Source organism: Hyaena hyaena, unplaced genomic scaffold (assembly GCF_003009895.1).
Source record: "Hyaena hyaena isolate Hyena2069 unplaced genomic scaffold, ASM300989v1 scaffold_505, whole genome shotgun sequence".
Taxonomy (NCBI): domain Eukaryota; kingdom Metazoa; phylum Chordata; class Mammalia; order Carnivora; family Hyaenidae; genus Hyaena; species Hyaena hyaena.
In genome coordinates this window covers 75,271-100,545 of record NW_024081134.1, presented here as the reverse complement: position 1 = coordinate 100,545, position 25,275 = coordinate 75,271, and the positions used below count along the sequence as shown (strand labels likewise).

The 25,275-nt window shown below is 40.4% G+C and overlaps 1 protein-coding gene across 1 annotated transcript in view; it reads right to left on the bottom strand.

The window, feature by feature from the left end:
- The window catches only part of RAP1A (RAP1A, member of RAS oncogene family), a 68,071-nt gene extending 57,681 nt beyond the window's left edge, over positions 1-10,390 (bottom strand). Inside the window, exon 1 of the mRNA XM_039254906.1 lies at positions 10,327-10,390. The gene's annotated coding sequence lies outside the window, so the exon portion shown is untranslated. The remainder of the gene's footprint in view (positions 1-10,326) is intronic.
- Positions 10,391-25,275: the final 14,885 nt, after the last annotated feature.

Sequence of the window (25,275 nt, the reverse complement as noted above, 5' to 3'; positions counted from 1 at the left end):
CAGGAGGGATTTTCATTACAAAGGTAAACTAACTCTTTCAGAACACTAAGAGCATTTGAAAGTCTTACTCAAGAGTGTGTCTTAAAAAAGAAAATCAGCTCATATAATTATAGTAGGGTCAGGACCAACATTTAAAGATTTTAGTGATTGTGTGAGAAGTTCAATTTAAATTTAAAGGCGAAAGTACCCGAGAAAAATTAGCCCTTTTTGTAAAAAACGAAAAACATTTCTATGTTGAAAATCAAAACATAGTTTTTTGCAATGTTTAACAGCTTCTCATAAAGAAACCTGCTTGAATCCAGCAGAAACACTAATTAGATTAAGATTCTATAAAAATTGGGTGTTGGTTCACAAGTGTTACCTAATATAATAACTACTCTGACATATATTTAACTTTATGAGACTCTAACCCTCAGAAAAATGTATGAATAACTGAAGATGACATATAAGGGAACTCTATAAAATAAGCAGAAATAGCATAATAAGAGATCTCTAAAATACCAGAAATGTCAAAGAAAGAGAATATATCTCTGTTTAAAAGGAATGAAAGTTGGATTGCAAATAGAGAATATGTCCAAGATATTTCAATCAATAAACCAAAGATTAAAAGACATATTTGACAGAAATGTTGTTTCAAATATTCCAGAAAGCTCACGGCTCAACAGCTTTTTTCTTCACTTTGCAACTCAGAGGTGCTTTTAGAGTTCTAAATCACTGTTAGGCACTAAAAGTTCTGAAGCCTAAAATTGTAAATCCTCAGAAATCTTGTATTTTTCCAGTCTAGTTAAAATACATACACTTGCTTTTAAAGAACACTAAAACAAAAAACCTAGCCAAACTGTAACTTGTAATCTGAAAAATATACAGACACATTTGCCTACTTAATGGAACATTTTACATTTCCAGATATAAAAACACAACACTACAAAGTTACAGTAACTAAAATCTAGTGGCAATGTGAGAGTAGGCAAATGAAGAAAGCCTAAAAAAAAAAAAAAAATTCAAGCGTGTACTTCCAATTCTTTTTTTTAATTTTTTTAATGTTTTATTTATTTCTAGGAGAGAGAGAGAGAGACAGCGTGAGCAGGGGAGGGTCAAAGAGAGAGGGAGTCACAGACTCTGAAACAGGCTCCAGGCTCTGAGCTGGCAATCAGCACAGAGCCCGACGCAGGGCTCGAACCCAGGAACCGCGAGATCATGACCTAAGCAAAAGTCGGACGCTAAACCGACTAAGCCACCCAGGCGCCCCGTGTACTTCCAATTCTTAAATGATCCAGCAATTCTAACACAAACGGGAATTTATGACACAGAAAAACAGGAGCAAACAAGTATGTGAAGAACAAAAATAAAAAACCAGGAAAGGTTTTTCGATAGAAGAATGGATAAATTACTGACACATCATTAATGGTGGCTGTCCTTGGGGAAAGGGATTTTCACCCTCTAAACCATACCTACCGAAAATATTTAAATGTACAGAATAAAATAATTCTACTTCTTGGAATTCATCCTAAGGAAATAATTAAGAATGCATGGAACAATACAACTCCAATGATTCAGAGCAATTTTTACAATAAAAAAACTGAAAAGTACAAGAAATCATTTAAATGATGGTAAATTCATATATAGAATACTATGCACTGATATTAATTATTCTTAGATATTAAAATATACTAATTTTCCACAAAAATTCACGATATTTTCTTTTCATGTTTATTTATTTTTGAAAGAAGGACAGAGCATGAGCTGGAGAGGCTCAGAGAGAGAGAGGGAGATGCAGAATCTTGAAACAGGCTCCAGGCTCTGAGCTGGCAGCACAGAGCCCAATGCTAGGCTCAAACTCACAAACCACAAGATCATGACCTGAGCCAAAGTTGGACGCTTAACCGATTGAACCACCCAGGTGCCCCCACAATATATTTTTAAAAGGAAAAGGAAATATTATGCTTCTGATCTAATTTTTTTAAGTTTATTTATTCATTCTGAGAGAAAGAGAGCCTGAAGGGAGAGAGAGAATCCCAAGCAGGCTTGGTGCTGTTAGCCCATAGTCTGAAGCAGTCCTCACCTTGAGATCATGACCTGAGCCAAAACCAAGAGTCGGATGCTTAACTGACTCAGACACCCAGGCACCCTGATCTCACTTTTTAAAAGAAAAAAATATATATGCATTAAAAACCACTGGGAAAGATGTATACCAAAATATTAATAGGTTGAGAAGTAAAATTAAGGGGTTTGGGCTTTTTTTTAGCATATTCCATGCACTCTCAAAAGGGGCAGTAGAAAATTGGCTACTGAGGGCAAAAGAAAAAAAGAAAATATAAAATGCATATAAAATGCAAATTAACATATAACACATTAACACAGAGTGATATTAAAATTTTATGAGAGGGTACAATTAGAAAAAAATATCTAAAAAGACTGGGGCAGGGTGAGCAAGTGATAATGATAAAAAGGTTGAGAAACACTGCCTCATTGAGACTCTCAATTTTTCTACAATGAACATAATTATTACTGGAGTTTGAATGGTAATATATGTACACTTAACTAAAAAGGGATATACGATGAAAGTTAAGACAGCATTAATTTTCATTATTGAATATAAAATTTATTCCTATACTAAGTCCTTAAAATAGAATACAGACTTTTTAAAATATAACACTAAAATGAAAATATAGAGAAATTTATAAAGTATTGCATCAGAATCATATAGTCACCTGAAGATGTAAACTACAGATTCCTTGGCCTTACTGCAGACCAATCAACACTTCTATGAATGGGGATAGTGGCTTTTATTAAATGAGGCATACTTATATCATCATCCCACTCCACGGAAATATGAAATGTAGATAGCTTTTAATTTAAATCTAAGATTTTTTAAATTATAGGTACTAAAATGATAAAATTAAACTAAGAGCCTGGAAATCTAGGAATCCCTGCTAAATTCCTCCCTTTCCTTTAAGGAACCGGATTCAAATTTCTTCATGAACTCTCAAACACACCCTATTATTCACGATCTCTACTGGGTACAAGACATTGTGAAGAATATAAAAGAAAAAAGGAATATTTACAAATTTTGCCCCTACAATAAATTCACTTCGGCCAGCATTAACCACTGGCTTTCTCAAGGCACCATTAGTCACAAAGAAACACAGTTTTTGCTTTTATGATGCAAATGAAACAAAGAACAAAAGTCACTGTTGGATAATAATAACTAGGATACGGTCAGCCACACTCAGTTCTCTAGTTAGTACACTTAACTTGGCACATCCCCTTGAAATACGCAGAATTCAAAATTTTGCCTACACCAAATTCAACACCTGCCTTGCTAAATCCTCCAGGTTTAAAATGTTAAAACCACAATGCCAAGATTTACTGCATGCATAAAAAATGAAACTACCTTGGTGCATAGCTAATAGTCCTATTTAAATGACAGAGAATACACACCTGGATTAGTCAAAGTAGTGGATACTTTTTTTTTAATTTACCGGTTAAATAAGTGTTTTCTTTGGTCTACTGAAAAACTGCACATGTCCATCTTCAGCACATCAATATATCGAAGACATGGTTATGGAAGTGTTATGGCTGTAAAAGATGAAAACCATAACAATTCACTGTAGACACTAGCTCAGGCCAGTACACTGGAACCCAAGCAAAACCAGCTAAGAACACCACAAAGCGATGATTCTTTATATCCAGTGTTGAAGGCCTCGTGCTTACATACACAGGCAAGCAGATGGTACTGAGTAGTGACACAATCTCAAGCTTGTTCCACTGACGACAGTAGTCCAAGTCTAAAGCATAAAGGGGATAAAAGAATGACTATGTCACCTAAAACCACTCTACTCATGGTTTCAACTGCAGATTTTGGTTGGTTCTTGAATAATAATACTATCCTATGACAATGTGTAACTATAACACTAGAGTACTATGAGAAGTTACTGAATATTTATTTAAAATTCAAAGCGATGTTTTACAATGAAGTTTGTCCTAAGTGTGAAGCTCTATTCAAAAGGTACAAAAACTTTTTTAAGAGGATACTATTAGACCAATTCTGAGTTTCTCAAATTCCAGACTTACCATTTGGATGTAAAAGAAACACAGCAAAATAACCTACTACCGGGGCGCCTGGGTGGCTTAGTCGGTTTAGCGTCCGACTTTCGCTTAGGTCATGATCTCGCGGCTCGTGGGATCGAGCCCCGCATCGGGCTCTGTGCTGACTGCCAGCTCAGAGCCTGGAGCCTGTTTCAGCCTGTGACTCCCTCTCTCTCTGACCCCCTCCTGCTCACGCTGTCTCTCTCTCTCTCTCCTAGAAATAAATAAAACATTAAAAAAAATAAATTAATTAATTAATCTGATGTTCTCAAATAATTAAATTAATAAAAGTCTCACCCATAATTTTTAGATATACACATCTACAGGGCAAACTGACATTTCTACTTTAGATGCAAAACAATTTCCTAAAGCAAGAAAATTTCATACCAGGGGTTATACATGTCATTACTAAACCGATTCTATGATTAGAATGGAGGGCAGTGGAACGTACAGACAAGTAGTCTAAAAGCTGTCATACACAAATCTAGCAAAAAAACCCAAAACAACAAAAAGAACACTTCAAGGATACCAAGAGCCAAAATATCATATAAAGTTGTATCTTTTATAGAACCGTCATCTTATAATCTTCATCTCAGGACAACTGGAAGCAAATTTTAAAATATGTTCCTTCTTCACACAAACAAGCCTATTCATTCTATCTTTACTGTGTGGCACTGCCAACTCAAACTTACAAGACAGATCCCACTCTCCATGAAATAATGTTATTGCCACACACAGTAAGGTTCATCACATCCCCCCTGCAGGTCCCTACAGGCCACCATCCCTAAACTAAGGGTTCTGTTTACTCATTCAACATTAATTTATCTCCTCGTAGCTCACATTTCACCAATTTTGGTTCTGTTTTTGTGAAAATAAATTTCTTTTCTAATCACAGCAACTTCCACTGTTATTCATTCCCTTCTCGTTAATCCTGTATCATAATCCACTCCCTTTTGTAACCTTCCTCTAAAATAGTTTCACTCTCTAGATTACTGCATCTGTTTTCATCTCTTAGACATCCACTCCTATTAGGTATTTGTCTGAAAGAATTCTAAACTTAAATTTATTAAGATATTAACTCATGTAAAGGATTAGAAGCTTTATAAATACACAGTTCAGAGACCTCACACTCTTGTTCTGCCTAGGTATTAACATCGGTTGAAAAAAAACCATACTCCATTACGTATTTTCTTAACCTTTTATCCCAGAATTATCAGTTCATATTTCTGAACAATAAATCACCCATTCTGATGTACTAACAGAAAACAGAGACAGATATATGCCACCCCACACACCTGACAAACAGAGATCAGGTAGACGACCTAGGCTGGCGATAGAAACATTTTGAGTACTGCTGTTCCACCACCTGTTTTCAGAAAATTATAGTAAATTTTTAAAGTAAAAAAAATTAAGAGACACAGAACCAAAAGATGGTGTCTTGAATATGAATACAAAAGATGATATCCTGAATGTTTTAAAAGCTAAAAACATTACAGACTACTCAGTTAAAATCTAAGTGAAAATTACACTCTCCCAAGTTTGTAGTCTTCATTTCCCTCCTCAGGATTTTTACTGTTTGTTTTAAGTAACTTAAACTTCATGGGGGGAGAGGGGGGCAGGGGAGTTTTACAGAGGAAAAAAAGGTGAAACCAATGATTTCTGAAGAATTTTCTAGACTTGTCTGGGAGAAAAATGATGTATTACACTAAAGAAAGGATTATAATATAGGGATTCACCTACTCGTTCATTTATTCACGTTTGCATATAACTAAAATACAAATATTTATTATTTTTTAATGTTTTTTTATTTCTTTCTGAGAGAGAGAGACAGCATGAGCAGGGGAGGGTGAGAGAGAGAGAGAGAGAGAGAGAGAGAGAGAGAGAGAGAGAGATACAGAATCTGAAACAGGCTCCAGGCTCTGAGCCAGCTGTCAGCACAGAGCCCGACGCGGGGCTCGAACCCACAAACCGTGAGATCATGACCTGAACCAAAGTTGGATACTTAACCAACTGAACCACCCAGGCGCCCCTAAAATACAAATATTTATTGATCACCTGTTGTATGCTTTGTAACTGTGGTAGTCCCTTCTGGAAGTCTGTTGTCAGCATGATCCTTTATAACTAGAGTTTCTTAATTGTCATAAATTATATAATTACTTTGAGTTTTATCATCTGTAAAAAGTGAACAATACTTCACAGATTTGCTGTGCAGATTACATGAGATACAGTAACTTTACCTTCAAAAAAAATTACTTCCCTTCTCCCTATAGATCCCTCTAGAGATTAGGACATTGATCAGTGGTTCTCAGCCTTACTCTGAAAAATCTCTTCTTTTGTCCACAGATTCCACATCTTTATAGATTTTTGTCTACCAACTGCATTGACATTTAATTAACCAGATAAGTAATGGCTAATCGGAAGTCTCAAACTGCCAAAGGCATAAATACTAATGAAACTCAATGTTAGGTTCTTGAGGTACAAGCATGTTTTATTTCATTAACAGCTTACAAATCACAATATATGATAATGATTTGTGATAATCAGTCACAAAGATTTAAGTCAATATAGTTATTGGTCAAAGCAAAGATATATAATATTTGACCTATTTAAATCTATTGAGAGCACATACATAATTTTATTAGGCTTTTTGCAATATGAGAATAATTCGTTCCTTTCTCTGCAGACCCCTGGGAAAAACATAATTTATGTAACATGTTAGTGATTTTCTATGTCTAAAGAAACTACTGGTTACCCTACAGATTTGTTCTAAGCCAGTATCTTTATTAACACCATCTTCAAATTCAAAAGTTACACATATTTCCATAAGGGTAAGTAGGCTGTGTCTTCCCTGGTATTCATAAGAACAAAAGCCAAACCCTTCACCAAAGACTTGTGTGATTTGATTCTTCCCAAACCCATCTACCAGTCTCTTTTCAGCCTATCTCTATGGCCTTCTCAAACATGACTTACTGGTTCCCATTTAAGGGCTTTTGTACCAAGTGGGCCCTCTGCCTAGTTCACTCTTCTTGCAGATCTTCACATCTAGCTTTTTTAATTCATTCAGGTCTCAGATTAAATATTACCATCTCAGAGCTTTCCCTGAACACTCAGTCTAAACCCTTCTATCACTCTACTATTTCAACCTGCTATAGCTTCTTCATGGCATTTGTGACCTCTGAAATTATCTCGTTCCCTTATTTGATTATTTCTCTCCACCACCACCAAGCCCCCGATATAGAGTTCCTTAAGAACTGTCTTATTCACTGCTCTGTCTCTAGCTCCTAGAATACTACGAGGCACCCAATAATCATGCAATAACTATTTGTTGGATCACTAGCCAAGCTGTTTAAGACTGTTCTGGAGAAAGACTGATTTCTTAGTAAAGAATTTACATTTAGCATTCAAAATTAATGATTCAAAAGAAATTACAGAAAATGTTTTTTGACTACAAAGAATAAGAAAAATGTACACAACATTTTATTTAAAAAGCGAGCTTTCTTTTATGTCCATCCTTTCAGACAGAGTATGTTTCACACACTTCATATGTCACTTCATATAAAAAGTAAATGAATTTTGGGTGCCTGGGCAGCTCAGTCAGTTAAGTGTGCGACTCTTGATTTCGACTCAGGTCATGATTTCACAGTTTGTGAGCTCAAGCCCCACATCGGGCTCTGCGCTGGCAGCATGGAGCCTGCCTGAGATTCTCTGTCTCCCTCTCTCTGCCCCTCTCCTCAGTTTTACTGAGGTATAACTGACATAAAATTATGAATTTTCTTATAAAAGTGTGCCAAAAACTGCTAGCCACTCAACCTAATAACTTATTTTTCCTGCCAAGATGCGAGCAGGAAAGTTTCAAAGAATGTAAAACATACGGACTAGGAAGGACATAGCTGCCCAACAGTGACAGTGCCGGAATGCACCAAACCAGGGAGGACCGGGCTCTCAGCTACGGCTGGGAAGGAGAAAGGGCGAAGAGTGATCAGGCCTACGCGAATGACTGCAGTTCTGACTTCTGCTGACCAAGAGAAAGATCTTCAAACCAGTTCAAAAGGGATTCCATATCTTATACCTTTTTGAAGAGCTGAGGTCTCTTTGGCAAATGAAATTTCACTCGGTTGACAATATATGGGCTTTTGCACTGACACATAAGAAAAACACAGTATTTGTAGTAACACAATCTCAAACACTGTGTGCTACATTTGCTTAGTAACTTAAAAAATATTTTTAAGAATATTTTTAAAGGGAAGAGGTTTAAATACAAGTAACTAATCATAAACAGTTTATTTCTGAGTTTAGAAAATATTTGAAAACTAAAAGAAACATTAAGAAAGGTGTAACATTGAAGCGGTTTTAAAAATGTAAACACCATGAAATATAAGCCTGTATTTATTTTTTAGAAACTGGGGGTTGCTTCTATTCTCAACTGGTGGTATTAAAGGAAGACGGAGCAGATAATCCATAGTCCACGTGAGTTCACCTACCAGTCCCAAAGAACCATTAATATCTGTCTGTAGGCTAACTTGCTTACCTATTATAATTAGCCAGGTAGAAAGTACAATTTAACACAGAACTAGAGCCAGGTACCACAATGACTAAGAATGGCATTTGCAAACTTTTTTTTCTAATTAAGAAATTAAGTAGGGAAGGAGAGAACACTAGAAGGAGTATTCCCTCTAAAGAGGCTACACTCAGTTTCCTATTTTTCATTCCTCCATATTTCACTGCCCACAGCATTCTAAGCTGTTTAACGAGAAGTCTATATTTCACTTTTCTTCACTTGTGCTCACACAACTGATGCTTCTAAAGCCCAGTTGCACTGACAAATGCTGAAAGACCACGTTCAGAATCTAACCTCACAGTGACATCTTTTAAGATAATACTTCCAGAAATATAATGTCTAAAAGTGAGGAGTCCTCAACTAAGAATGTAAAATGCTAAATAAATAACATTTCTGCAGGCTATCCACTGGTCGAGGAAAGCTTAAACATATGCTTTTCACAGATGAAATAAAGGAATCTTTTACCCTTCAATTTAAAAAAAAAAAGGCAGCAATTTTTTTTGCAATTTTCAGGGTTCCTAATCCCTCATAGCCTATCCATTAGGCTCAGACTGTTTCTTTTGAATTTCATCTCCACATTGGGTACACTTGAAGACCCAGAGACTTTCACAACAATGGCTCCTAGCAACTCTCCTCAAAACCTTCCCTCTTGCTTTCCTTTAAACCCTCAGATATGCCTTACCTATGTTAAGCCAGCCTCCTTGCCTTCAGTCCCTTTCTTCCTTGATTCATTTTGTATTCTGTAGCTAGATTCATCTTCCAAAAGATGAATGCTCTGATCAGGTCATTTTCCTCCTATCAAAACTTCTTGTGCTCCTGAATAAAGTCTATACTTCTCAGCTTAGCATTCAATAACTTCCAAAGTCTAGCCCAATAAGTCTTTACAGACTTATCACCATATTTTCTAAATACACAGGTTTAGGTTTCTGTCAAATCAACCCCCTGTCCTCCAACTTGTCCTGAACTTTCTATCTTGGCTCATGCCATTCCTACCATAAAGAATGTCTACCACTCCCCTCCAGCTGCCACTGCTCATGATCTTCTTGCATCTCTGCATTTATTCATGTAAACAAGGACACACAAATGAGATCTCCTGCCCTACTCCCCCCACCCCCCATTGGGCAATAAAAGCCCCACCAAATTTAACAACAGCAGCTAGCTTTTATTAAATGCTTTCTATGTATGAAGCAGTTTTACACATTATTTCTAATCCTCTCAACAAACTTACGAAGTAGGCATTATTAGTCTCCTTGTAAAGATGAGAAAGCCAAAGTTCAATAACATCTAATCATATATTTAGGAAGTTATCTCAAATTTATACTCAAGAAGTTGCCTCAAATCATACAGTTTTACATGATATTTCCACTTACTACTTACCTACACAAGCTTTCTCATGTTTGTCAGCTTAGTAAAGGGAGAACATGAAAATGCTATTTCTTTCCAATAAAAGAACAATGCTCAAATTGCAACTTCAAGGAATGTCTTTTCTTGTCAGAGATTACTTTCACCTAAAATATTTTCAAAGAAATTCATTCCAGCCAACTTTTTTCAAAGATGACTGCAAATTACTAATCATACATTATGATGGCTTTACAGATTATTAATAAGAGGATTTTGCGATTACCACCCAAGAACTGTAACAGATATCTATCAAATTGGCAAAGATTGTAAAAACTGACCTACTCAATGCCATTGAAGGTGCAGTGACACACACTCTTATACACAGGGTAACCACCCTCTGATCCAGTTATCCCACTTCTGGGAATCTATCCTAAAGGAAGAAAAAACAAACAAACAAAAAAAAACAGAGATGCAATCAAAGATAAATGTACAAAAATGCTTGCCCGTGTTATTTAAAATAGTAATATTATAAAGAATCAACCTAGAAGTCCCACACTCAGAGACCAATATCTTGTTCAGAGAAAAAAGTAGGAACAAAACAATGAATATAAAAGTATTAATTCCATTTTTTTAAAAATTAAAATTTGTACATGCAATGAACTAGAAAAATGTACGTTAAAATGTTAGTAGTAATTACTTCCAGGTGATGGGTTATAAATGATTTTCCATTTCTTCTTTATAGTTATATTCTTTTCAGAATTTGCCACAATGGAACATGAATTACTGTAAACAGGGGAAAAAAATGTTTAAGTGGCCATAATCACTGAAAATGATCCTGAACCCAACAAGGGCATATTACTTGGAAAAGAAATACTTCCTAGTGCAAAAAAAAAAAAAAAAAAAAAAAGTTAAACTGGTTTTGTTTCCAGCTTCTGTTATACCCACACTTACTTTTAAGTTGTGTAAAGAACGTCATCCAAAATTCAGTAGTATTCATGCAATTTCACTAGGCTCACTACCTAAAAGTGAGCCAATGCTTCAACAGAAAACACCACAGTTAAATGAACTGTTTTATTGTATGTCTATTGAGAATAATAAATGTCCAATTAATCCTAACTCAAAACATGCAAAATGGAAAAACCAGAAAAACTATTCTGGTTTTGCAAATTAACTATGTATACTGTTGTTCCCTTATAAGCACATCACAATTAAGTCTGGAGGGGGGAGGAACTTGAAAATAAAGTTGGCAAGCTACCAATGTTCACTAAGAAAGCACACTGATGCATTTTGTTTACATGCACATTTCTGTCCTAGGGCATAGTTAACTTTAGTGGCAAAAGATGATTTTTATCGGTATAGCAAAAAAGATTAAGCCGTTCTATAAAAAAACAAAACAACAATAAAATAAACATTCTTGCATTAAACACAGAATTAAAACTGCTAGCTGAACTGGGGTCTGGGAGGGGGACTTCCCTACAATTGGCATGTATAGAGACAAATTTGCCCCCCGCCTGCTCCCCCCTGCCAAAAAGGTCTCAGAGTGAAGTAAAATAGGCAGTAAGCAAACAATTCTTATTTTACTTTATTGTATTTTAAACTGGGAAACTGGTCTTCTTGTAACAGTAAGCTGTTAGAAAATAATACCACTGTGGGGGCTGGGGGAAAAGGAAAATAATACCACAGAAGTAGGTGTTGAGCAACTAAAACAATTTAAAATATCACACTGATTTTACTCAGCAAAGGAGTATCATTCTATTTCTACTCTACCATGAAAATGCAACATTTATTTATAAAACATGTGTCAGGTTCTGGCAAACAAATTATTAGACTATAAATTCCTTATAGTAGAAACTACAGCTTCACATCTCAGTTTCCATCAAAGAACCTAAGATCATGCAAATATCTGTTCAATGACTGAATCTTAAATCTATTAATAAAATCATGCAACATTTTTACATGCATTCAATGGAATGGAAAAGATAGATCATAAGACATCAATGATTCAGGCTAGATACTGAAAACTACATAAAATCCAAAGATTAGTGTTAAATTTCAACTGCTAAAATAATTAAGTTATGGTTGCTTGCTTGATGTTCTTTAATACAGCCAACCTGTCTAGAACAGAATGATCTTGTTTATAAATGAATTTTTAAATATCACTGAAAATACAGTGAATGAATTTACTCTTCGGATTACACATCTGAGTGATCTGAAATGTGCAGTTTGCAACAAGAGATAATTTCTTACTACTTAGAATCTTACAAGCTACATTTGGGAGTTGTCCAAAGAAACAATTGCACCCAGTTCTTTGTGCCTCTCTTCCTTTACACTTTTGCAGTTAATAACTGTAACAGTTCTATCTTGAGCAAAGTTATGTTGTACAACCAGAATAAATATATAACACGGCACTGCAAACAACCAGGAATGTTACAGGTATATATACTTGTGAGTTCAAAGTGAGGCACTTCAAGTTTTAATTAATCCAACAGTATCCTTTGCCAGTTACAATGTGTAGCCTGGTATACTCCATATATATTCTTATGACATATGGACTAACTTAAATAAATTCTGAAACCAAACATGGGATTACATATTTAATTCCAAATTCTGTTACCTTTACCATTCTACATTTTGAACCAATCTCTATCAATGAGAACTAAATAGGCTAGAAAGAGAAAACTGGATATGTAAAGTTTTTCCCAGACTTATCTGGAATTAGTCTAAATAAATAAGGCATCAGTACCTTCAAGAAAAAAAGCCACTAACTTCTCTAGTGACTGAAGTTAATTTCATGAAACATATTTAATCCACCATGCATAGCATATACTTCTGAAATTATATTAAAACGATTATTTTTAGACTACTTATAAAAGTACACTATTTCTTGTTTCAACTCCACCTTAATCATCACACACAATTTCCTTTTCTTACTGGTGCATGTATTTACTTTCTACCTCTAAAAGGCCTATTTTCAAGCGGAAATGAGAGCATGGCATAGTTCTCTGTTAAACTGCTTTGCTTATCAGTACATCATGATAAGCTAAGCTTATAGGTTCAATGCTCTTCTGGATCATTTAACTTTGAAACAAAGTGCCCTCTTAACCACTCATCTCAAAACTGTGAGAAGGGGACTGTACCGAGTGTGTCAATCATTTAGTGTCCATAACCACTATTACAAATATGCATACCCAGAATGGGCCAATATAACTCTGTATATGAAAGACTGAAGACTGAAAAGCACATAAAACTACCACTTGTAGGGGCACCGGGGTGGCTCAGTCGGTAAAGCATCTGACTTTGGCTCAGGTCATGATCTCATGGTTTGTGAGTTTGAGCCCCATGTTGGGCTCTGTGCTGATAGCTCAGAGCCTGAAGACTGCTTTGGATTCTGTGTCTCCCTCTCTCTCTGCCCCTCTCCCATTTGTGCTGTCTCTCCCTGTCTCTCAAAAATAAATAAATGTAAAAAAAAAAAATTAAAAAAAAAAAAAAACCAACCCAAAGTTCATGCACAAAAAGGGGAGGAGGGATGGATGCTTCATCTCAATAACATATAAAGGCTTAAATACATTCATGTTTAGCTCTAATCAGTTTCATAGGATGTGAATTTGGCATTAAGTCATGCAGCAATATATGACATCAGAATGAACAGTATATACTTGGAAATACGCCACAACTCTTTTTAAAATTGATGAGTTTAATCTGAAGAGGAACATTAGGAGGAAGTAAGTTTATGTTCACAATTTTAAGCTCACCACAACATTAATCTATAAACACTTTACACAATTTTTTTTGAACTTCTAAAGTAAGAGAATTTTGGAACTGGGAACCTAGAGGTTATATGAGGTTGAATGAACATTTGTTGGGTTCCTAGCATGTGTCAAACACAGTGCTAGGTGCTTGCAGGTAACTCAGTTATTCGACTCACTCACTTTAGAGGTGGTGAAGTTCTCTGCTCATGCCAAATCAAGCCATCTAGATTTCAGAACTAGAAATGCTGAGCAATGCCCTCACAGGGGTATAATTTCTATCCAAACAGGGCTGGTATCATTCTCCCTTTGAAACTAAGTAAAATGTCAAAGATGCAATGCTAACCTTACTTAACTGAAACAATAGTTTCTGTGTGTTGAGGAACTGTAAAGAATTAGAACAATCTAAAACTTCAACTAAGTACTAGCTGCATAATTTACTGCAAAGAACAAAACATGGAGCTATCAGTTTTAAGATTATAAAGACATGCAAAACAGAAATTAAACAAATTGTAGATATCATTTAAAAATCCCTTTGTAGAGGCACCTGGGTGGCTCAGTCAGTTAAGCATCCGAGTCCTGACTGAGGCTCAGGTCATGTTCTCCTGGTTTCTTTGTGAGATCAAGCCCTGCTTAGGCTCTGTCCTAAAAGCATGGGGCCTGCTTAGGATTCTCTCTCTCTTCCTCTCTCTCGTCCTCTCCCCTACTCGTGCATGCTCTCTCTCTTTCAAAATAAAATTTAAAAAATAAACAATTACAAAGTTCACAGATGATAGTAAACTTTAGCAAGACTTTAAGTTATTTAACTATTAGATTCTAGGTTACAACAGAATGTAAAACTCCCTGAGGACAAAGACCTTGTCTAATTCATCTCCGTATCCCCAACAATTAGCACTCTGTTGTTAAATGTTGAAGACAGAGGTGAACAAACACATGAACTCTAAATTCAAGCTATTGGAAAATTCAGCCTTACAATCTAAAAGATATTTTTTTTAAAACCTGAATGATTTTTTAAGTATAAATAATAATACTCAATGCAAGTGACATGGTCTTGATACTGAAGACTAACAACTGTGGCTATCGCTCTAATTAGTACAATGTATTCTTGGAAGGAATTCACAGATACATCTAGAAGACAAGTAAATTCATATACTTTGATTCAGCAGTCCTTCTTCTGGAAATTAATCCCAAAGAAATATTCCGAAAGAAAGCAAATGCTGCATTTACAAAAGTGTCTATTTCATTGCTATTTCAATAAGGGGAAACAAACTCCCTATAATGCCCAACAACAGGTAGATAAACGACTTTGCAACCTCTGAAAAAGGTTTAAAATAAGATTAACCTCCTACTTGGTCTTCCTGCTTATACTCTTGCCCACCTCAACTCCCTGCCAAGTTGATTTCCACACAGCAGCCAGAACGCTGCTCAGAAACTCTTCTACTTAAAATCCTCCAATAGTTAGTTGCTCATCTCAAAGTCAAATCCAAAGCTCTTACAATGACCTATAATGCTCAGTGACTTCTATAGCCTAAACCCACTCCCTCTTGCTTACCGTCTTCCTAGCTGTTCTCAGCAAGGCCAAATATACTGAGGGGGTCTTTGCACTTGCGGTCCTCTCTGCCTACACCCTTCTTCTCCAAGACGGCACACATAACTCACTTCTTCAGGTCTCTGCTGCAGTCTCATGTCTTCCCTACCACTGTTTCTCTTTCCCTCCCCTACTTTACTCTCCTGCGTAGCTCTCCTCATCTAACATCTTCTGTATTTGTTTGGCTACGGCCCATCACTCCTGAGTAGACTATTGCTCTAGGACAACAAGAACTCGATTTTATCCACACGATAGGCATTCAAAAAGCATTTGTTGAATTAATATTAAATGTCGATACAATAATTATTAACTACGTGAAAAACCACACATATAAATAAGCTCGGAGGAGAACGGGAAAAATGAATAGTTTGATTTGTGAAAATGTTTAAGTGCTGATCACATTACTAAGGAGTTTATACAATAAAAATTATGTCAGTTGTGACTATGATTTTAGACTACCAAAAGTGTCTATAACAATCTTATTTCCTTGGAAGCCCCTAGTGTATTAGTTTTAGGCTGACTAGTAGTAATTAGTGACAACTTTTCCTCATAAAGTTGTAATTACTTACTCTAAAATCTTCTTCCTAAAGACCCAAAGTTTAGTCTGTAAGGGTCAACACTCGTTCTTGAGGCCACACAGAAAGTGAACAAAGGATTTAAAAAAGTTTTAATATGGAACTGAATAATACTCAGGGATTCTAGATTACTTTTGAGACAGGGATCTGTTTGCCTTCAGAGTGTCCCTGAAACTGGTCTAGTACTTTTTTTTTTTTCCTGGGGAAAGAGTCTATATATTTCATCATAATCTCAAAGGTGTCAGTGGCCTAGAAAAAGTTAAGAACTACTATTTTACACCGGAGGTAAAGTGCAATATTCTAATAGAAGCCGTCCCTCAAAAGGATAGAAGGCAGACCATACCTAGACACACCTTTGCAATCATTCAATTCATCCACAAACATCGGAGTGCCTCCCTTGAGCCCAGGCACCGTGTGATCCCCGACACCTCCCACCTAATCATACTTCGCAGCACAGAATTCAAAATACCAAGGAGACAAGATTCGGTGAAACGCCAGACTAAAAAAAATAGTTTCAACCGATGCAAATATAGTTTCAAAACAGAAAAGTGCTGTAAGAAATCCTAATAAAGACAGAAAGAAAGGGGCTCGGGGCCTGCCTGAGCGATTATTATGTCAAAACACTGCAGATATCAACTACATGAAAAGAAAAGAAAAAGTACACATGCACACGCCCGCCCCCACACACTGACAGGAAACCAGAAGAAAAGTTTCCAAATCCTGTTTCCAGCAGCATCCCTTCTGAGACTGCCCTACAGCAGGCTTCTGAAGGTGGGAGCCCCACCTTCAAACCCAGAGCTGACACTGGACTCTTTCTTGACTGTGATAAAAACAGAAAGAATCAGCATCCCACACCCAGGAAGCAGAAAGCTGAGGCCACCTGTAAGGCTGTGGCCCCTTCACCTCCTACCCCGTTATCCCCTTATCTTTTATGCCCTCCTCCCTTCAAAGCGGTGACAACACCATCTTCCCTCCCAAAAAGGAATACATAACTCGGTGACAGTTCTTTTTTCCAACAAGAGGTCAAAAGGTCCCCCAAACTCTCGGTGCTTAGCCCTGGGAGGAGATCCCAGGTTTGAGGCACAAGAGTCTTCCCCCTCCCCTTCTCCCTTAACACCGTTCGGCTGAAGACACTGTCCCTAACTTCCTGAGGGGGACGAGCGACACTCCTACCAGCCCCAGTCTGAAGAAAGACAAGAATCACACGGCGACCCCTTCCCGCACAAAATTCAGGGAAGAAGCAGGGACCCAAGAAGGGCAACGCCGCCGAAAAGGCGAACACATGGCAAGCTACCGAGGACGCGGGGGAAAGAGGGCGGGAAAGGGGCTGGGAGCAGGAGTGGGGCGTAGAGATGTCAGCCCTCCGCACGGGTGGCGGGGAGCGGGGGGAGAGAGGAAGGAAAGGGGGACCCTGACCCTGACAGAAGTGAACACAGAGAGGGCAACGCTCCCGTCCACCCGCACCTCTCTAGCGGAGGAGGGAGGGCAGGAAATTCACCTAACCCTCCGGCGCCCTCTTCGCGTGCCCCCCAAAGGGAGAGCTGGGTTTGCGGGCAGGTCTGACCCGAGTCTGGGGACACGCACGAAGAGGGAAAAGGGAGCGATGCCCGATCTTCCGCATCTCGCGGGCAGTGAGTGGCGAGGGCACTGTGTCCGAGGAGATGGCGAGGGCAATGGGCTTGTGCCATGACACCTCGGGGAGTTGGAGGGTGGGGGACACAATGTCCTCTTTCTCTCCCACACCCGGCCCGGGCCCCTCCCGTCCGTCTCCCGCAGGCCCAGCCACAGTCGACCGGCTTGGTCCGCGGGCGTGGTTGGCTCTGGCCCCGGCGGCGGCGGTAGGGCCTCCCGGAGCCCCGGCCCCTCCCGCCGGCCAGGCCCCCGGGCCGCCGCCCCGGACACCAAGGGAACGCGGAGGAGGAAGGGGGAGCCAGGGGACTGACCGGCGACATGAGCCGCCTCAGCCCAGGCTCGGCCGACCCGCGCCCCCCGCTCCCTCTGGGGCCGGCTGCGCTCCCCGTCCCTCACTCACCCCCCCCGGTCCGGAGCCTCCTCCACCTCCTCCTCCACCTCCTCCCTCTTCTCGGCCGTGGCTCCTGCTCCGGCTCTGCGCGGCGGCGGCGGCGGCGGCGGCGGCAGGGGCAGCAGCGGCGGCGGCCTCGAGAGCGGCGGCGGCGGCGGCAGCAGCGGCGGCGGCGCCTCCAGAACGCGCACGCACGCAGCACGCCGGCCCCGCCCCCAGGCCCGCCCCGCCCCTCCGAGTTGCCGTCACCGAGGCTTTGGCCCCGCCTTCCCCACGGCTTTCCGGAGTCCGCTTAAAGGAGCCGCGCGGAGGAGGATGGTGAGAGCTGAGGAACATTGAAGGGGGGGGGCGGGGAGCGAGGTATTGGTGTATTGTGGAGAGCTGAGTAGGAGGTTGCTAAGGGCGGGAAACAAAATGAAGAAAGGTCCGAAGATTCAGGAGGAATAGAATTTTGGAGGGAATGCAACCCTTCAACAAGTACTAATTGAGCACCTAGTAAGTGCCAAGCACTGTTCTAGGCACAAGGGATAATGCCCTAGGCAAGCAAAGGCCCTTGTGAAGCTTGATTCTAGCAGGGTGGGAGAGAAGAGACAGACAACAAACTAAGCAAAAATTTTAATTTGTATTACATAGTGTGAAGAAAAGTAAAACCAGGAATGGGGTGACTTTATAGCTGGCCAGATACTACCCTACAGAGGAGACCTTTGAGCACCTGTCATATACAGAAGCTATGAAGAAATGAGCCTAGCAAATGGGTGTGGGCGTGTAGAGGTGTCAGGGAGTCAGCCTTTCCATGCTGAAAGACAATCAGCCATAACTCAGAGGTGGGATTACACCTGGTAGGTTCCAGGAACAACAAAAGGCCAGTATGGCTGAATGGAACCAGCTGGCCAGAGAACTGCAATAGCTCCGTTGAGAGAAGTATAGAAGGGCCAGATCCTCTGGAGCCTTGTGGGTTGTTATAAAGCCACTGAAAGCCATGTGAGGATGAGCAGAGGAATGACCACGTCTGATTCACATTTTAGAAAGTTATTCTTGGGGTGACTGGGTAGCCCAGTCAGTTAGGCATCCCACTGTTGATCTTGATCAGGTCATGATCTCCCGGTTGTTGAGATCGAGCCCCAAGTCAGGCTCTTCGGACAGCGTGGAGCCTACTTGGGATTCTCTCTTTCTCTGCCCTCCCCCCATTCACAAGCACTGGAACGCTCTCGCTCTCTCTCTCTCTCAAATAAACTTTAAAAATGTTTTTTAAAGCTCTTCTTGCTACTGTGTGTAAAATACAAAATAGTATAATAGTAAAATACACAGATGTCTGCAGGAAGACCCCTAAGGATGTTGGTGGTGGTAGGTAACTTGCATGGCAGCAGAGAAAGAATGAGAAGGCTTTTCAGATATATATTTTGGAGTGGATTTGGCAGAGGGCGTGTGAAGGAACAAACATCATGGATGATCCTAGGTTCAGGGGCTGAAGGATGGGTTAACAGTGTGCCGTTTAACAAGATGGGGAAGGCTGAAACAGGAGAAATTTGGGGACAGAGCAAATCAGGAGTTCTGTTTTGTACATGTTACATAAAATGTTTCTTATACATCCACATGGAATCTTGAGTGCAACAATTGGATATATATTTGGGATTCATCAGCATAGATGCCTTTTAAGCCTTAAGTCTACATAGAAACACTTGGGGTGGAAGAGTAGCTGGAGGAGCCCGACTAAGAGGAATCCAACACTTGGAGATTAAGTAGAAAAGGAGGAGGGGTTACCAGTCAGATCAGACGAATACCAGGAAAGGGTGAGTGATGGGAGATAAGAGAATTGTTTCTGGAAGGTGGGAGTCATCACTCTTATCAAATACTGCTGAAATAAGTAAGCTGAGAAGAGAGTTTGAACACTAGATTTGGCCGGATGAGGGTAACTAATGTCCTTGATGAAAGCAGTTTCAATGGTTCACAGGGGAGCAAGTCTGATTAGGGTGTGTGAACAACAGAATGAGAAGTGAGGAAGAGAGAGTGTGTACAGCAAGTCTAAACAGCTCTTGAAGAGCTTTGCTGTCAAGGGCAACTGAGTAAAGGGCAGTACCCCAGGGGTATTTGGGATCAAGGGAGAGTATTTAAAGATGGGAGGAACAATCCTTTAAGAGAGGTAAATGTGATGGTACAGAAGGTAAGAGGAGACAAGCTGAGAAAAATTGTCCTCAAGAAGATAAGCAATGAACTCCTAGTGAAGGGAGTGGCCTTGGATAGGAATAAGGACTATTTCTGGAGAGAGAAGGCAAAGTGTGTGGGTGCAAATGCAGGTAGGTAAGGTGTTCCATTTGGTGGTGGCATGCTTAGGCCACTGCAGAGTAGAAGGGGACAGGCGGAAGCTAATACGCAGCCCCTGTTCTGCCAACCAAGCAGCTGAGGTCACACCAACCCGGAGGCAGCAGGGGTGGGTGGGGTAGGAGTTGGTGGCTGGGGACACCTCTTCCAATTACTCCAGCTGGAGGGGTGGTGCGTTTTAGCAATCTGACCTTCCCCCCCCCCCCCCCCCCCACACACACACTGTGTAATTTTTTCAGTTTACACTGAGTACTGTATGTGCTAGCTACCTCACTGGATCTGATGAGGTAGGTCTGGGCTGTGTGCTTCCCTTTACTCTCTGCAATTAAAAACTGTGAATGGGGAGGGGCTATTGGCTATTTAAGGAGCTAAAAGAAGGTGAGCAAGAATTCCCTTGAAGCTGGAAGAGCTCCTAGAGAAGTGTGGTTTGGACAACACTGAGGGCCCTCTTGAGCTGGTGGTCCTGTATTTAAAGTGAGACCATGAGGCAAAGCTGTATGGCTTTCTCCAGCCTCATTCCATTGCTTGAGGGACTGAAGGAGAGTTGGATTTGACCGGGGCTGGGTTTGCTGGTGAAAGTCAACCAGAGGGTGAGGGAGTGTACACCAGGGAGTGGTTATAGTGATAGCCCTTGGAATCTAAGCTGGGAGGGTAGAGAGGCCAGTAAAAAAGCGGTGGGGTCAACGGTTTGGTGGTCCCTGTGAGAAGAAAGAGTTCAAGAGGAAGCAGTGAAACAAGTGGGGGAAAGGGGGCTTTCCAAGGATCAGGCATGGGGAAGAGTGAGTGAGGGGGTTGGGAAAGAGGAAGCGGAACTGAGGGTATCCGTGAGAAAAAAATGGTTCAGGGAGGAGCCATGGAACTGAGGAACCAGCAAGGCCCTTGGGCTCTTGCCCTGTGGCGGCATACTGGAGCCATTGACTGGGAGCAGGTTGAAGGAGCTGTACAAGCTGGGGAGAAACTGAGCACAGCAGGGTCTAAGCCAAGTGGATTCTGCCAGGGTCCCTTTGCAAGCCTCAGGAGAGCCCACTGGGTGCTTTGCTTTACCTGCCCTTTTTTCTTTCCACCAAGGACACCCACACATTTGTGTAGACGCTTTACTCTGCCTGGTGTTTGGCAGAAACCAAGTAACATTTTTCCTCTTGCTATCCCCTTTTCTGCTTATGACACTATCTTTTTCAGTGACCCAACCAGCAAGTCTCAGCTGCCTTTAATCTTCCCCATCCCTGGGTCCAGTTAGTCCCCAAAGTGTAGCAATCTGCACCGTCCAAGAGAACATTCTGCCATGTTCTTTATCTACATGGCCTGGTACAGTAACCAGTGTGGTTATTGAGCACTTGAGATATGGCTCACATGACTGAGGAACTGGATTTTAAATCTTATTTAACTTTAACGGATTTAAATTAGGCTCAAATAGGCACGCATATCTGCGAGATATTGTATTAAACAGACAGGTAGAGGTGCTTCCTACACAATGTCTCTTCTTTTATTTATTTATGTTTTAAATGTTTATTTATTTTTGAGAGAGAGAGAGGACAGAGCATGAGCAGAGGAGAGGCAGAAACAGAGGGAGACACGGAATCTGAAGCAGGCTACAAGCTCTGAGCTGTCAGCATGGACCCTGATGCAGGGCTCGAACTCACAAACTGTGAGATCATGACCTGAGCCGAAGTCGGACACAACCGACTGAGCCACGCAGGCACCCCCCCCCCACAATGCCTCTTCTATCTGCTTCTCCTCTCCAGCTCCACTGCCAAGCCCGATTACGTCTAGCCCAGACTCCCTGTAGTCTCTTCCGTCTCCTGCGCCATTACTTGCCCTGCCTCCCGTCCTGTGTCCTTGCCAGAGCCACCTCTCTAAAGCAGTGGCCAAATCATGACTCCACCCTAGTTCTAAAATTATTGCTCTTTCTCTGTCAATTTCAGACTGGCATTTGCCCAGTAATGTGCCTCCATCCCACTTTTCCAGCCTTCCCTTGCATGGTGCCCTTATTTAGAAAGAGCTGGTTCTCAAGCAGACTTGAACTACTGACTGTAATTCCTACCAACTTTTTACAGAGGAACCAACCTGTTTGCTTAAATTGTCTCTGCCTAGAATAGTGCCTCCCCATTCCCTCTTCCAGACCCCAAATCTGTTGAAATCCTCGGAGGCCTGTCTCATATTGCAGCTGCTACCTGTAACCTTTTCTAATTTTCCTCTCCTTTGAAATCCCAGTTTCTGTTTTCACTTCACCTGGGGCACCTGTATGCTGCCTTGTCATATGTATTGTGTATTCATTTTACTCTCATCACTAACTATCCCTCCTTGCCGATCACCGTGTTTTAATGACATGAGTGTCCCTTGTCAGTCTTGCACCTTATATGTATGAGGCACTCCTCAACTAGCCACTGAATTGAATTATACACTTTTGTGGAATGTGAAGAGAATCTTTGCCGCTCTCCGACTGCGAGTACTACCAGTAACCCTCGGAGAGAATGTTGTTATACCCTTGGAGAAACAAAATGGAAAAGAAGCAGAAGAAACCAAAAAGCAATCATTTCATGGCTCTCCTGTTACAGTTGAGAATTTAAGTCGGAATGCCAAGTTTGGGGCAGAACTCTTGGAAATTAAGAAGAAATGAATGAAAGAAGAAGAACAAGCAGGAAAAAAATGAAGTGAGAAACAGGTATTTGAAATAGATCATAATGGTGACACATCTGATAGCCAGTTTCTAGAACATACTGGAAACAAGGTGGAGGTAGATGAGTCTTTGTTCCAGGAGATGGATGACTTGAGGCTGAATGGTGAGGTGATCCACCTACAGCCCGCTAACTTGTCCGGCGAATGGACTCTTCTGTCTGCAGAGCTTGACTGCCACGGTGTCTGTGGCTACGCTGTGCTGACAGGATGTTGATTTGCCTTTCTGTTTTTCTAAGAAAAAATAATTTTCAAGAGAATGTTCTTTTGATGGCTTTCATCACTGGACTCAATGAACTGACCTTAAAATTAAAACAAAAGCAAACACATAACCATGACATTCCCTAACATGAGATTCAAACTTTTTCAAAAAAAATTTTTTTAATGTTTTATTTCTTTTTGACAGAGAGAGACAGCGTGAGCAGGGGAGGGTCAGAGAGAGAGGGAGACACAGAATCCGAAGCAGGCTCCAGCTCTGAACTAGCTGTCAGCACAGAGCCCGACGCGGGGCTCAAACCCACGAACCGTGAGATCATGACATGAGCTGAAGGTGGACGCTCAACCGACTGAGCCACCCAGGTGCCCCGAGATTCAAACTTTTGAAGAGAAATGGACTGTGTTTCTTTTCACGCTACTGTTTGTTGAGAATTTCCTCCAAACGCTTCCCAAACTTAGGGCACTTTTACAACTCAGTTCTATTCTGTAATCCTAGAGAGCATAGGCATGCTTAGAAGTGACACGACCAGCATAGCTAACTACTCCTAGAGTCAGTTTATGGAAGATGTCTTTAAGAAGCATTCAGATTGTAATGCAAATCAATAAAAAGAGGCTTCCATCCAATAAATGTTAAGAAAATGTGTTTTTAGACCAGGATTCTTAGGAACCTGTAACCCAACAGAATTACATATGCTATGTCTTGCAATCCCTAATACAATTTTCTTGTTGGTGCAGTGGTTTTAAGGATTTGAAGAGCAGGCGTATTTTACACAAAACATGTACAGGACCCACATACAGGACCTTACACACATTTATTCAACAAATCTGAACTGAGTGCTTGCTACTTTATGCTTGCTGCTAAAGACATAAATGACCGGGTATTGATATACCATTTTACAGTTTTCAAAATGACTCCACAGTGTCTAATTTAATCCTACACACAATGTCATTAAAGTAGGTTTAAGTCTCATTTTGTGGAGAGGAAAACTGGCTCAAAAGGATTAAATGAATTGTACAAAAGCAGAACTATTAATTGGCAAGATCTCAAACTGGAACCCAGATCTATGGGTATCAAAACATTGGTTGAATTAGAATATAAATTCCCTGAGGGCACGGACATGATCGGGTCTGTTCATTACTATAGTCTCAGAGCCTAAAATGTACCAGTCATATTGTGGGTTCTCAATAAATGTGTGTGTGTGTGTGTGTCTGTGTGTGTGCGTCTGTGTGTGTGTGTGTCTATGTGTGCGTATTATGGAGAGAGGGCTGGGGAGAGAATAGAAGCCAACCATCTAATTCATTAGCCTATTTTTATATTTTAACTAATTGTATGCTAAGCTGATCTTTTCTGTGTTAGTGCTATTCAAAGTATGGTTCAAAGGCTGGTACTGGTCCACAAACTTTTTTATTGCCAGGTGCCTTAGTCCATTTTGGGCTGTTGCAACAAAATGCCACAGACGGGATGACTTATAAGCAACAGAAATTTATTTCTCAAGTTCTGGAGAACTGCAAGTCTGAGATCAAAGTGTCAGCAAGGTCACATTCTGGTTAGAGCCTGCTTTCTGGTTTATAGTGGTACCTTCTTGTGTCCTCACCTAGTGGAAAGGGCTAGGGATCTCTCTGGAACCTTTTTTTAAAAGGCACCAGTCCCATTCATGAAACTCCAGTCTGATGACCCAAGCGCCTCCTTCAAGTCCCCACCTCCTAACATCATCATCTTTGGGTGTTAGGATTTCAACATATGAATTTGGGGGGATACAAGCATTCGGATCTTAGCACCAGTTGGCCTTAAGTGCAGAAAATGAGAGTGAGCATTTAGAATCCTTTGTGGCAACTTGACATTGCAGTGACATACAAGCAAGCAATCAGTAGACTTGTCCAGTTGAGCAGGACAGAAACCAGCACAAGTGTTGCCCAACTGACTTGTGTGGTGAGTCACGTGGTATGGGCTGGGTACTAGTTATATAGCATCCAATTGTTTTTTAACCTTTTGACCCTCTTCACCCATTTCTCCTACCCTCCCACCCCCACCTCTGGCAATCACCAATTTCTTCTCAGTATCTATGAGCTTAGAGTTTATTTTGGTTTGGTTTTTATTTTTATTTTATTTTATTTTATTTTATTTTATTTTATTTTATTTATTTTTT